The following is a 10,875-nucleotide window of genomic DNA, read 5'->3' on the forward strand; positions in this document are numbered from 1 at the left end:
GTGGTGTTTGGCCGCCCTATGAATATCTGGGGGGTGCCCAAGCCGCGATTAATACATGATGTGCCTTGTGTTATGATGAATGATTATTTGGCACGATTAACAAATGATTTGCTCTCTATTCATCAACAGGTTCGAGAAGCGCTCCCTGATAACTCCACTGGAGAAGGCCACGATCTTCGTCCTGGGGACCATGTGATGGTCCGTTCGTTTGAAAGAGCAAGCAGTTTGGAGCCCAGGTGGAAGGGCCCCGAGCAGGTCCTCCTGGCAACCCGCACCGCAGTACGAGTGACGAACAGAAAGCGGTGGGTGCATTCGACACATTGTCGCCGTGTCTCTCCGGATCTGGTGACTCCTGCTGTGTTGACTGATTATAAGGAGATCTTGGAGAAAGAAAAGAGCCCAGCTGTGACGTCGGCCGAAGTGGAGGGAGCCTTCCCGGACCAATCTGCTACCGGAAGAGAGCGCTATGATCTACGTCCACGATAAGAAGATTTTTGTTCCTTTTTATGACTGGTTGGTTACCGCTCCAGGTTTGTGAAACGGAAACCGGGAATTCCAAGGGGGGGGGATCAGTTCTGCCAGAGTAGCGACACCCGTCTTGGCCCGGAGAAGAAAACAACGGCTACCTCGGAGTTCAGCACCGCATTTTTCTTTTTTTTTTAGGTATACACGCACGTGTATCTGAGACAATTTGTGAAAACATTGTGAACAATTTGTGCCACTTGAGACTTTGCATAAACTTTCTTGAACTATGGCACCAACGGCATCTCGTGATAAGAAAATATTGGGTGCCTTTCTCTTTGTCTTGACCATTGTGGTGATTGCTGTTATGGCCTGGGTAGTCGAACTTGTGGTGCCTGTACGTGAACATCTGCTGCCGACTACCCCGGCACCGTCTGAACATTTTCATTTTACATTGCCCTTCCATGAAGAGCGCCATCGCCAAACGTACTTAAATAACAGCTTCATTCAGATTCTTCACCACACGCATAATATGACCAATACCTCTAATTGTTGGGTGTGCGGAATGTTGCCTGGGCACCAGAAGAGAGGGGGCACCCCACTTATCCCACTCCCGTTTTCGCACAATGGGTCATGCAACGCCTGGTACACTCTCCTCTTTACTCTGAGATGGCCAACAAAAGGGGGGGTGCTTTTCCGTTTGAATAAAGTATGTTCCCATGACAAGGATGGGTTTCCCCGGGCTGAGGGCACACGTTTCGAATGGGAAGAGTACAGGCCTGACAATGTATCTGCTCCACGTGTATATAGCAATCAGCGAAATGTGAATGTATCTAGCGCTCATGTCATAAATGTTATTGCCACAAAAGCCGATTTATGCATTAGAAACAAGGGCACGATTGCAGTGGGGAAAAGCGAATGTAACATTACTCTCACGTTTGATAGCCCGAATGGCATTTCATTTGTTGCATCTCGAAACACCTATTTTATCTGTGGAACGAAGGGGTATCATCAGCTCCCAGTGGGGTGGTTGGGCACGTGTTACGTATCATTTGTGCTACCTCCGGTATTCATTGCCCCTCCAATGTACCACAATGATTACACATTGTACCACGATTTTGTTTTGAACCGGGTTAAGCGAACTGTTGCTCTAGAGGACATTGACCAAACGGACACTGCATTACAACAGTATGTGGATTTTAATCTGGGACTATTCTCCTTTGTGGGGGCTGCATTAAACAGCCGGAAAATAAGACGACTGACACGCGTTGTCGAGGCTGTCGCGAATGACACTGCCGTTGCCCTGGGGAATATTACTGAGGAACTACAGATTTCCAGAATTGGCACCCTCCAAAATAGAATGGTTTTGGACGTTGTTTTGGCTGATCGTGGGGGGGCATGCAGAATTATCGGAAGCAGCTGTTGCGTATACGTCCCGGACAATTCCCCATCTGTGTATGATGCTATTTCCAAACTGCATAAAATAGCTGCTGAGATACACCCAGACAATGGGACTTGGACACTTTCAGGATGGTTCTGGTCCATGATTGCGACGTGGGGCTGGAAACTGTTGACAATTCTCTGCATACTTGTGGGAGCAATGTTCTTTATATGCTTGTGTATTCAATGTGGCCCTGCTTTATGTTCAATGTGTCTATCAGCTTGCTTACCATCGAGGCGAGCTCTTGCCCATGACAAAATGAGGCTACACAAAGAGGTGACACAAATTATGTTAATAGACATCGAGGACGAACATCCTGAGTATGTTCATTATGAGGTAGATTCAGCTAAACGCTAAAAGGGTCGTCTGTCGTAATTGGCCCGTTCGCATTAGCGATTAGCTGAACCTACACGTTGTCCTCCTTAACTTGGCTATATATGACAAACGCCATTTTGAATGTTACGGCGGCCATCTTAGATCATGAGCGGCCTCGTGGCCGACGTGCCCTTTAGTCCGTTGTCCGTTCCACTGACCATGCTTATCTGCCCAGCAACAGGCTATTTTTAGTACTGGTCAAGCCGCACATGCGCAGTTCCCACTGACCCGTAAACCTTCAGGAATGTGCACCAAACTGACCAGCGGAGTTGTTCCCCCTCCAATGAGCTGGCAGTATTCCAAAACATGACCATATATGTCTCGAAAATGTGTCTTAACTTGTGCCGCCTATCTTTTATTGCCCCAAAACTGTATATAATATGAGGTCGCACCGATGTTCGGTGTGATACCTCTTGCATTACCGAAGGGTGCTGTTTGAGTGTACCACCACCCCATGGGGTTTTAATAAACTTGTTCTTTGCATTTTACAGTTTCCGTGCCAACAGTTCTTGAGTGTGAGTGGGTTATCTCCGGAGCGTGTAGGCCTTGGGAACCCCTAAATACTTCAGTGTGGCCTATTGGGGAGCGGTCGCTCCCCATCATGGGGTCAATATTTGACTCTTTTCTTAGGCCCCTCTGCCCCCATGGTAGGCCAAAGGCCACTAAACATCAGGGATTTCCTTTATTCATATGTCAGGGAGCGTCCCCTTGGGCAATGGCTGCTTCCCTTTATGGGGGCAATATTGAGGCTGATTTCTGCCCAGTTGGGGCAGATCAGCCATATTTTCTAGAGTGGTGTGAGTGTTTTCACACTTTGTCCTTAAGTAACTTTATCGTAAGTATCAAAACAGTCATTGACAGTAGCACAATAAGAGTTTTATCCACGCATCAAATGGTTAAACAGTTTCAAAATACTTGGCAGTAGATAACAAAGTGCGTAGGGCGTGGTCTTTGGAGTTTCGGGAAAACAGTCTTCAGTTTCTCTCTCTTTCTCTAGGTCACTCTTCCCCGTAGGACACTCGTACCGACGTCTCCCAAAAGGCAAACAGAGGAACACTACCGTCACAAACTGTATATATTCTTAAAGCTCTATGCGTGCACCCGTCACCAAGAACTTGGGGTCACCGAGACTCGTGGTATCTTTATTTAGGAGGAAGGGTCAGGGTAGAGAGGAATGAGGGTAGGTAAAGGAAAGCGTGTTTCGCATGCAGCGTGCAGCACTTTATTTATGCCACAAGCCCAACAGTCCTGGGCCCTCCAACCTCCTCCTCCACCGTTCTCCCCACGTTACTTGCCTGGGGCTACTGTCCCCGGTGACCGTAGCAATGGGTATTGCGGTGTCCTGTTGCTCGGAGGGACAGCCGGATACGAGCGTGGTGTGTGTTGGGGAAACCTCCCTTGGGTCAGCTCCGCTGCTCCGCTTTGCCTCCTCCATGTCTCTAGTGCCTAGACTTTCCATTCCGGCTCCACGTGTTCCGTCTTCCGATGCTCTGTCCTGCGTAGCTTCACCTCCTTCTCCACAGCCGTCAGTCACAGCTTCGCCTCTTCCAGATCTCCAATCACCCGCCGGCCCAGACCTGAGCCAACGGCTCTCTTTTAGCTTCTGTCCGGGCCCCTGCTCCTCCTTTACGCCGCAGACTAGACCACTCAACTCCTCAGGTTGGAGTGGACCACTGGACACCATCTTGAAGTTCCCTGCAGCTCGGGTGATAGGATGCTCTCTATCACAAGTGGTCTGCTCCCAAGGGGGTTAGGAATCCACTAGACACCGGGAAACTTTTATGTGTGTGAGTGTGTGGAGTAGGGTTTGGCTGATGGCCTGTATGTAATATCGTTTGGCTGGCAGTGTGGGTAGACTTGCTCTTGGCTGGATGTGCATGTGGACTGGTGCTTGATTGGTGGTGCGTGTGGAATAGCGCTTGGCTGGTGCTGTATGTGAACTAGAGCTTGGACGGCAATGTGTGTGGACTGGTGTTTGGCTGGCAGTGTGTGTAGACTGGCTCTTGGCTGGCAGTGGGTAGGCTGGTGCTTGCTTGGCGGGTGGTGTGTGTAGAGTGGTGCCCGACTGGTGGTGTGCATAGACTGGCGGTGTGGTGACTGGTAGCCAGTAAGTGTATTGACTTGCTTCAGGTGTGTTTGTCATTTGTCTGATGTTTGAGTGCTTGGTGGTGAGATAGGTGTGTTAGTGCTGTTGGTATATCAGAGTGATGGGCCCTTGAATCACGCTACTTTTTTTAAGGAACCATTTACTTGCCCTCATTCCAAATCCAACCAGACGGTCTGTGATTGACTAGTGAATGGGTGTGCAGTAATGTTTTGGTATTTAAAAAAAAACGTTTTACCATCAGTGCATGCTCTCTCTGCAGTGAACACCTCCTGCCCTCACATCTTTTTGGAAACTGGTCCCCAAGGGAATAATATGTGGTATGTTTTATGGGGATCCCACAAGGTTTACTTACCCAGAGAGCCTTGTAAATTTGATTCATTGACAAATACATAATGTTTCCTCACATTTCTGTGTGGAGAAGTTGTGGGATCATGGGGCCAGCACAAACTTTCTTCCACTCAGAGTTCCCCCCAGGTCTCCCAATAAAAATGCCACCTCACTTGTGTGGGTGGGCCAAGAGCACACGACAGGGAAGGGCTCAAACCTTATTGTGGAGGCATCAAAATTATTGATCTCACAACAACCTGGTTTTGCAAGGGACTCACCTGTGTTTTTGGCCCTGGGCTCAGCGGCCATCTAGGGAAACCTAGGGACATTTCTGAAAACTAAACACCCAGGGGGGTTCAGGGAGGTGTGGCTTACATGGATCTCCCAATGTTTCCTACCCAGAATCCCCTGCAAACCTCAAATTTAGCTAACATATTTGGACAAATTTCTGTGTGGGAAAGTTGAGGGACAAACTTCCTACCACGCAGAGTTTCCCCAGGTCTCCTGATAAAAATACTACCTCGCTTGTGTAGGTGGGCCAAGTGCCTGTGACAAGGAAGTGCCCAAAATGTATTGTAGAGACATCAAAATGATTTATCACAAAACTACCTGGTTTTGTAAACGAGGTCACCTGCTGTTTTGGTTCTGGGCTCGCTGGGCATCTAGTGAAGTGCTGGAGACCTGGGCTTCTTGGAGCTTGAAGATATTTCATGAGGGAGTCAACAAGCCTTGGGAATGGCAAACAGACGCCGTGCACAGGGAGGCGGTTTACATTGAGTGAATAGGGATTACAGTCACCCAAGTTGCAGGGAAGACTGGTCAAGCCTCTTGAGAGCCAACTAATCACCACCTGTGTTGCAGAGCCAGGCAATGCCTGTGGAACAGGATCAGCAAACCGGTCATCATAGTAGAGGTGCGTGCAGATGTAGGGAAGTGACTCTTTCTAGCCAAGGGAGATTCTTTTTGTCTGAGATGCAGGCTGAGTTCTTGGTGACTCAGAGGATGCATGGCTATGGAGTAAAGAGTTGCAGTACTTGGAAAAACACATGGGCAAAGATGCAGCAGAAATGTTCCCACCAGAGCAGTATTGTCAAAGGTCCTGGCTTGAAGAACAGCAGAGTTCCAGTGTCCACCAACAGAAGAATCTTTGGACAATTTCAGACAACAAGTAGTCGGGTTTAGAAGTAGTTGTCAGGACAAATCTAAGGACCCACCCTCAGGAGAACCCTTAAGTAACCCTAAAATAGGAAGGGACTCTTATCTGGTGACCCACCTATCAGAGGGGGTCAGGCCAGTCAGATGCTCCCATGGGCCAAGATTCAACATGTCAAAATCAAGTGGCCACCTGGAGGACTCTGGTCACCTCCCTTGGATGAGCTGGTAAGGGGGTGGCCACTCCCCTATCCTTTGTGTGTGGTTGCACCAGAGCTGGAGCCAAGGGCTCCTAAACTGGGCCAACTGGAGGGCATCAAATGTGCCCATTCAATGAACTTTGGTGGCACTCAGAAGTGCCCTACCCTACCTAATTCTAAAGGAGAGGTAGTCAAACCTCTCCTTCCCTGGAAATACTTTGTTCAGCTCAAGTGATGATCATTACAGTTGGGCAGAACACTGTCTAGGGTTGGCAGCAGCGCAGGTTGGCAGGCAAACCCTATAAGGCTACACAGGTATGTATTAGGGAGGTCTTCTAAGGAGCACCCCAGTACATGGTATCATGCAACTAGCACTGGAATAGGTGTAGTTGCATGATTTCAACATGTTTGATGCCAAACATGACCAGGTTGGGGCAGCCATTAAGTAGTTAGACATCTCTACTTGCTAGTGTCCACTACATACCTTATAACGGCTGTCATACACTTACAAAGCCCAGAAAATGAAGTCCTGGGTTTGTAGGGATACCTCTGCTTATGCAGAGGTACCCCAATACTTAGAAATATGCACTGTGCTCTTGTACTGAAGGGCCGACTTTAGTGGTGACTTATGGGTTAAAAATCCAGTGACCAGGATATAAGGGAAACCTCATATCCAAAGTGAAAGGTGCAATCATTTCACGCAGATTGTGATGGCAGCTCTGCGGACACAGTGTGCATGGGCTTCTATGGGTGGCATAATATATGTTGCAGCCCATAGGAGATACCTGGTGTACCCATGCCCTGGGTATCACAGTACCATATACTAGGGACTTATAATGGTACCCCAGTATGCTAATTGTGGGGGTGTACTAAGCACTTACCAGAGAATTTAGAGGAGAGAGCACTGCTACTGGGGTCCTGATTAGCAGGATCCCAGTGAACTCCTAGTTAAAGCACACTGACACCATGCAAAAAGTGGGGTATCTATGACCAGTTTTTGGCCATTTCCTGTCATGAGCACTAGGCCTGCCACACAAGTGAGAAGCAATTTTTATTGGGAGACTTGACGGAATGCTGGATGGGTAGAAGTTTGTGGCTTCCTGCAGATTCCAGAACTTTCCATCACAAGAGTTTTAGGGAAAGGATTTTTTGGATAAATGTTGAGGTTTGCAAGGGATTCTGGGTTAAAAACATGGAAAGAGCCATGCAAGTCTGCCCATCCTGGATTTCCCTACGTGTCTAGTTTTCAAAAATATACAGGTTTGCTAGGTTTTCTTAGATGCTAGCTGAGCTAGGGCCCAAAATCCGCAGCTAGTCACATTTTAAAAAAAGGGTCAATTTTCAGTGGAAAATGTGATGTATCCTTGTTGCGTTTGGGCCATTTCTTGTCTCGGGCACTACGCCTACACCCACATATGAGGTCCCATTTTTATTGGGATACTTGGAAAAATGCTGGGTGGAAAGAAGTTTGTGACTCCTCTCAGATTCCAGAACGTTCCATCACAGAAATGTGAGGAAAATTTGGCTTTTTAGACTAAGTTTGAGGTTTGCAAGGGATTCTGGGTAACAGAAACTGGGGAGAGCCACACAAGTCAGCCCATACTGGATTCATGCTGGAGTTTAGTTTTCAGAAATCTACAGGTTTGCAAGGTTTCTTTTGGAGCCGGTTGAGCTAGGGCCCAAAATCCACAGATAGGCACATTGTATAAAAAGTGGGTCAGTTTTCAGTGGAGAATGTGATGTGTCCACATTGCGTTTTGGGCCATTTCCTTTGTGGGCACTAGGCCTACCCACACACGAGAGGTGCATTTTATAAGAGGAGAAGTAGGGGAACACAGAATAGTAGAAAAAGTGCTATTACCAATTGACTTTCTCTGTATTTGTGCCTTACAAATTTAAGACAGTAAATAAAATAAAGAATTTTGAAAAATGCCCTCTAATTAACATGCTAGTATGGGTACCCATAAGTTCAGAGATGTGAAAAGAACCACTGTTTATAGACTCCGTATTGTGTTCCCATTTTGAAAATATACAGGTTTCCTTGTTACAAATTTCTCACTCTTTATAGTGTACCAAATGATTTGCTGTATACCCGGTACACAGTGAAAAACCATTGCAAGGTGCAGCTCAGTTATTGTGATTGGTGAATCGATAAGCCCTATATATCACCTCAGCAATTTGTATCCAATGGACATACCAGTATATTGCTTTTAAATATCTGCCATGGTTAAAAGAAGTTACAGGTGAAAATGTAGGCACAAATGGCTGTTTTTTTCAACCCAATTTCATTTTATTTTATTTCTATAAGAACATTTTGAAGGATCTACACAAATGAGCCCTTGCTGAATGCAGACTTTAGTCTACATTTCAGAAATTCATAGCTTACTGGGATCCGTTATTGCTTTCACACCCATTTCTACCACTAACTGAAAGGAGGTTGAAAGCATACCAATAGGAAAAATGGGCTATGTTCCAGTAAAATGGCCAAAAAGTGTTGAAAAATTTGGTTTTATGACAAAAGTCTGCCTATTCCTGGAAGCTGGGAAGAGGATAAGTTTAGCATCACAAACAATGCATTGAAAAAACAGAAGCTTTATTCTTTAGCGCTTTTTTACCCGTTCCCCCCCCCCCCTAAAAAAATGTGGCTGTATTTTAAGTAATTTCTTAATTCCCTCCAGTGGAATCTACAAACCTTAGGTACCTTTAGAATTCCCAGGGAGTTGGAAAAAAGGACACACATTTGGCATGCTATCATATATGGACAAAACGTTATGGGTGCCTAAGTGCAAGCTATGCCAACTAGCTAAAAAAAGGCTTGGCATGGGGGAGGAAAAGGCCTGGCAGTGAAACCGCTAAAAATAACCTTTAATCTGGTCTTGTCTTAGCCAAGGCATTTGAATTGTACTAAAATTATAAATACATTTACTTATAGGAGCTATCAGTCAGCCCTCTTCATCTAGTTGCCTGTTGCGGTATCTTTCACTGAGGCAATGGGTCAACAAACTTGAGCTGCTGGCTTCCTTCACTGTGATATATGGCATTTTCCTTGTGCATTAAATGCACTTCTACTAGAAAAAGTTGTCCCCTTTATTACCCACGACTGTTGTGCCAATGTGTGCTTATTTTGTGGACAAATTGAGTCCTTAACATGTCCCTAAATTCCAATGCAATGCAGACTGTGTGTCCAACTGGAAAACTGGTTCACAAAACCAGTCACCATAATATCACTGAGTCAAGTCAAGTCAAGTCATAAAATTTGTATAGCGCACTACATACCCAGAGGGTTTCAAGGCGCTTAGGAAGGGGAGGAGGATTATTTGTCAAATATCCACGTTTTAAGCTGCTTTCTGAACGCTAGGTGATTCTGGGTGAGGCGAAGGTAGGCGGGGAGTGAATTCCATGTTTTGGCAGCCAGGTATGAAAAGGATCTGCCTCCCATGGTGGTCTTGTTGATGCGAGGTACAGTGGCGAAGGCTTGGCTGGAAGAGCGAAGTTGGCGGGAGGGGGTGTAGAAGGACAGTCGAGAGTTGAGGCAATCTGGTCCGATGTCGTAGAGTGATTTGTGTGCGTGGGTAAGCAGTCGGAAAGTGATCCTCTTATTGACGGGTAGCCAGTGGAGGTCTTTAAGGTGACCAGAGATGTGTTCGTTGCGTGGGATGTCTAATATGAGCCTGGCTGAGGCGTTTTGGATTCGTTGTAGTTTCTTCTGGAGTTTAGGGGTGGTACCTGCGTAGAGGGTGTTTCCGTAGTCCAGTCGGGTTGTGACTAGAGCGTGGGTGACTGTTTTCCTTGTTTCGGAGGGGATCCAGCGAAATGTTTTTCTGAGCATGCGAAGAATGTTAAAGCAGGAAGAGGATACGGCGCTGACTTGTCTGTTCATTGAGAGTGAAGAATCCAGGATGACGCCAAGGTTCCGTGCGTGGTCTGTCGGGATGGGTGCTTTTCCAAGGGCTTCCGGCCACCAGGAGTCGTCCCATGCAGAGGGGGATGTGCCTAAGATGAGGACTTCTGTTTTGTCTGAGTTCAGTTTCAGACGGCTTTGTTTCATCCATTCGGCGACTTCTTTCATTCCTTCGTGTAGGTTAGTTTTGGCGGTGCTGGGGTCCTTGGTGAGAGAAAGGATCAGTTGAGTGTCGTCCGCGTAAGAGATGATGTTGAGGTTGTGTTGGCGGGCGATGGCCGCAAGGGGGCTCATGTATACGTTGAAGAGGGTGGGACTGAGTGAGGATCCTTGTGGTACGCCGCAGATGATTTCAGAGGCCTCGGACTTGTATGGTGGGAGGCGGACTCTCTGGGTTCTTCCGGTGAGGAACGAGGTGATCCATTCCAGTGCTTTTCCTTGGATTCCGATGTTTCTGAGGCGTTGTAAAAGGGTGCTGTGGCAGACTGTGTCGAAGGCTGCAGAGAGGTCGAGGAGGATGAGGGCGACAGTGTCTCCATTGTCCAGTAGAGTTCGAATGTCGTCTCTTGCTGCGATGAGGGCGGTCTCAGTGCTGTGTTTGGCTCGGAAGCCAGATTGTAAGGGGTCGAGTGATTTGTTGGCTTCGAGGAAGGCGGCGAGCTGGTTGTTGACGGCTTTCTCAATGACTTTGGCCGGGAATGGAAGAAGTGAGATGGGGCGGTAGTTTTTGAGTTTGGTGGGGTCTGCTGTTGGTTTTTTCAGAAGGGCGGTAAGTTCAGCGTGTTTCCAGTCTTCTGGGAAGGTAGCGGAGTTGAAGGAGCAGTTGATGACGTCTCGGAGGTGCGGAGCTATGACGGAGTCTGCTTTGTTGAAGATGTGGTGAGGGCATGGGTCTGTGGGGGATCCAGAG

Source organism: Lissotriton vulgaris, chromosome 9 (genome assembly GCF_964263255.1).
Source record: "Lissotriton vulgaris chromosome 9, aLisVul1.2, whole genome shotgun sequence".
NCBI classification, from domain to species: domain Eukaryota; kingdom Metazoa; phylum Chordata; class Amphibia; order Caudata; family Salamandridae; genus Lissotriton; species Lissotriton vulgaris.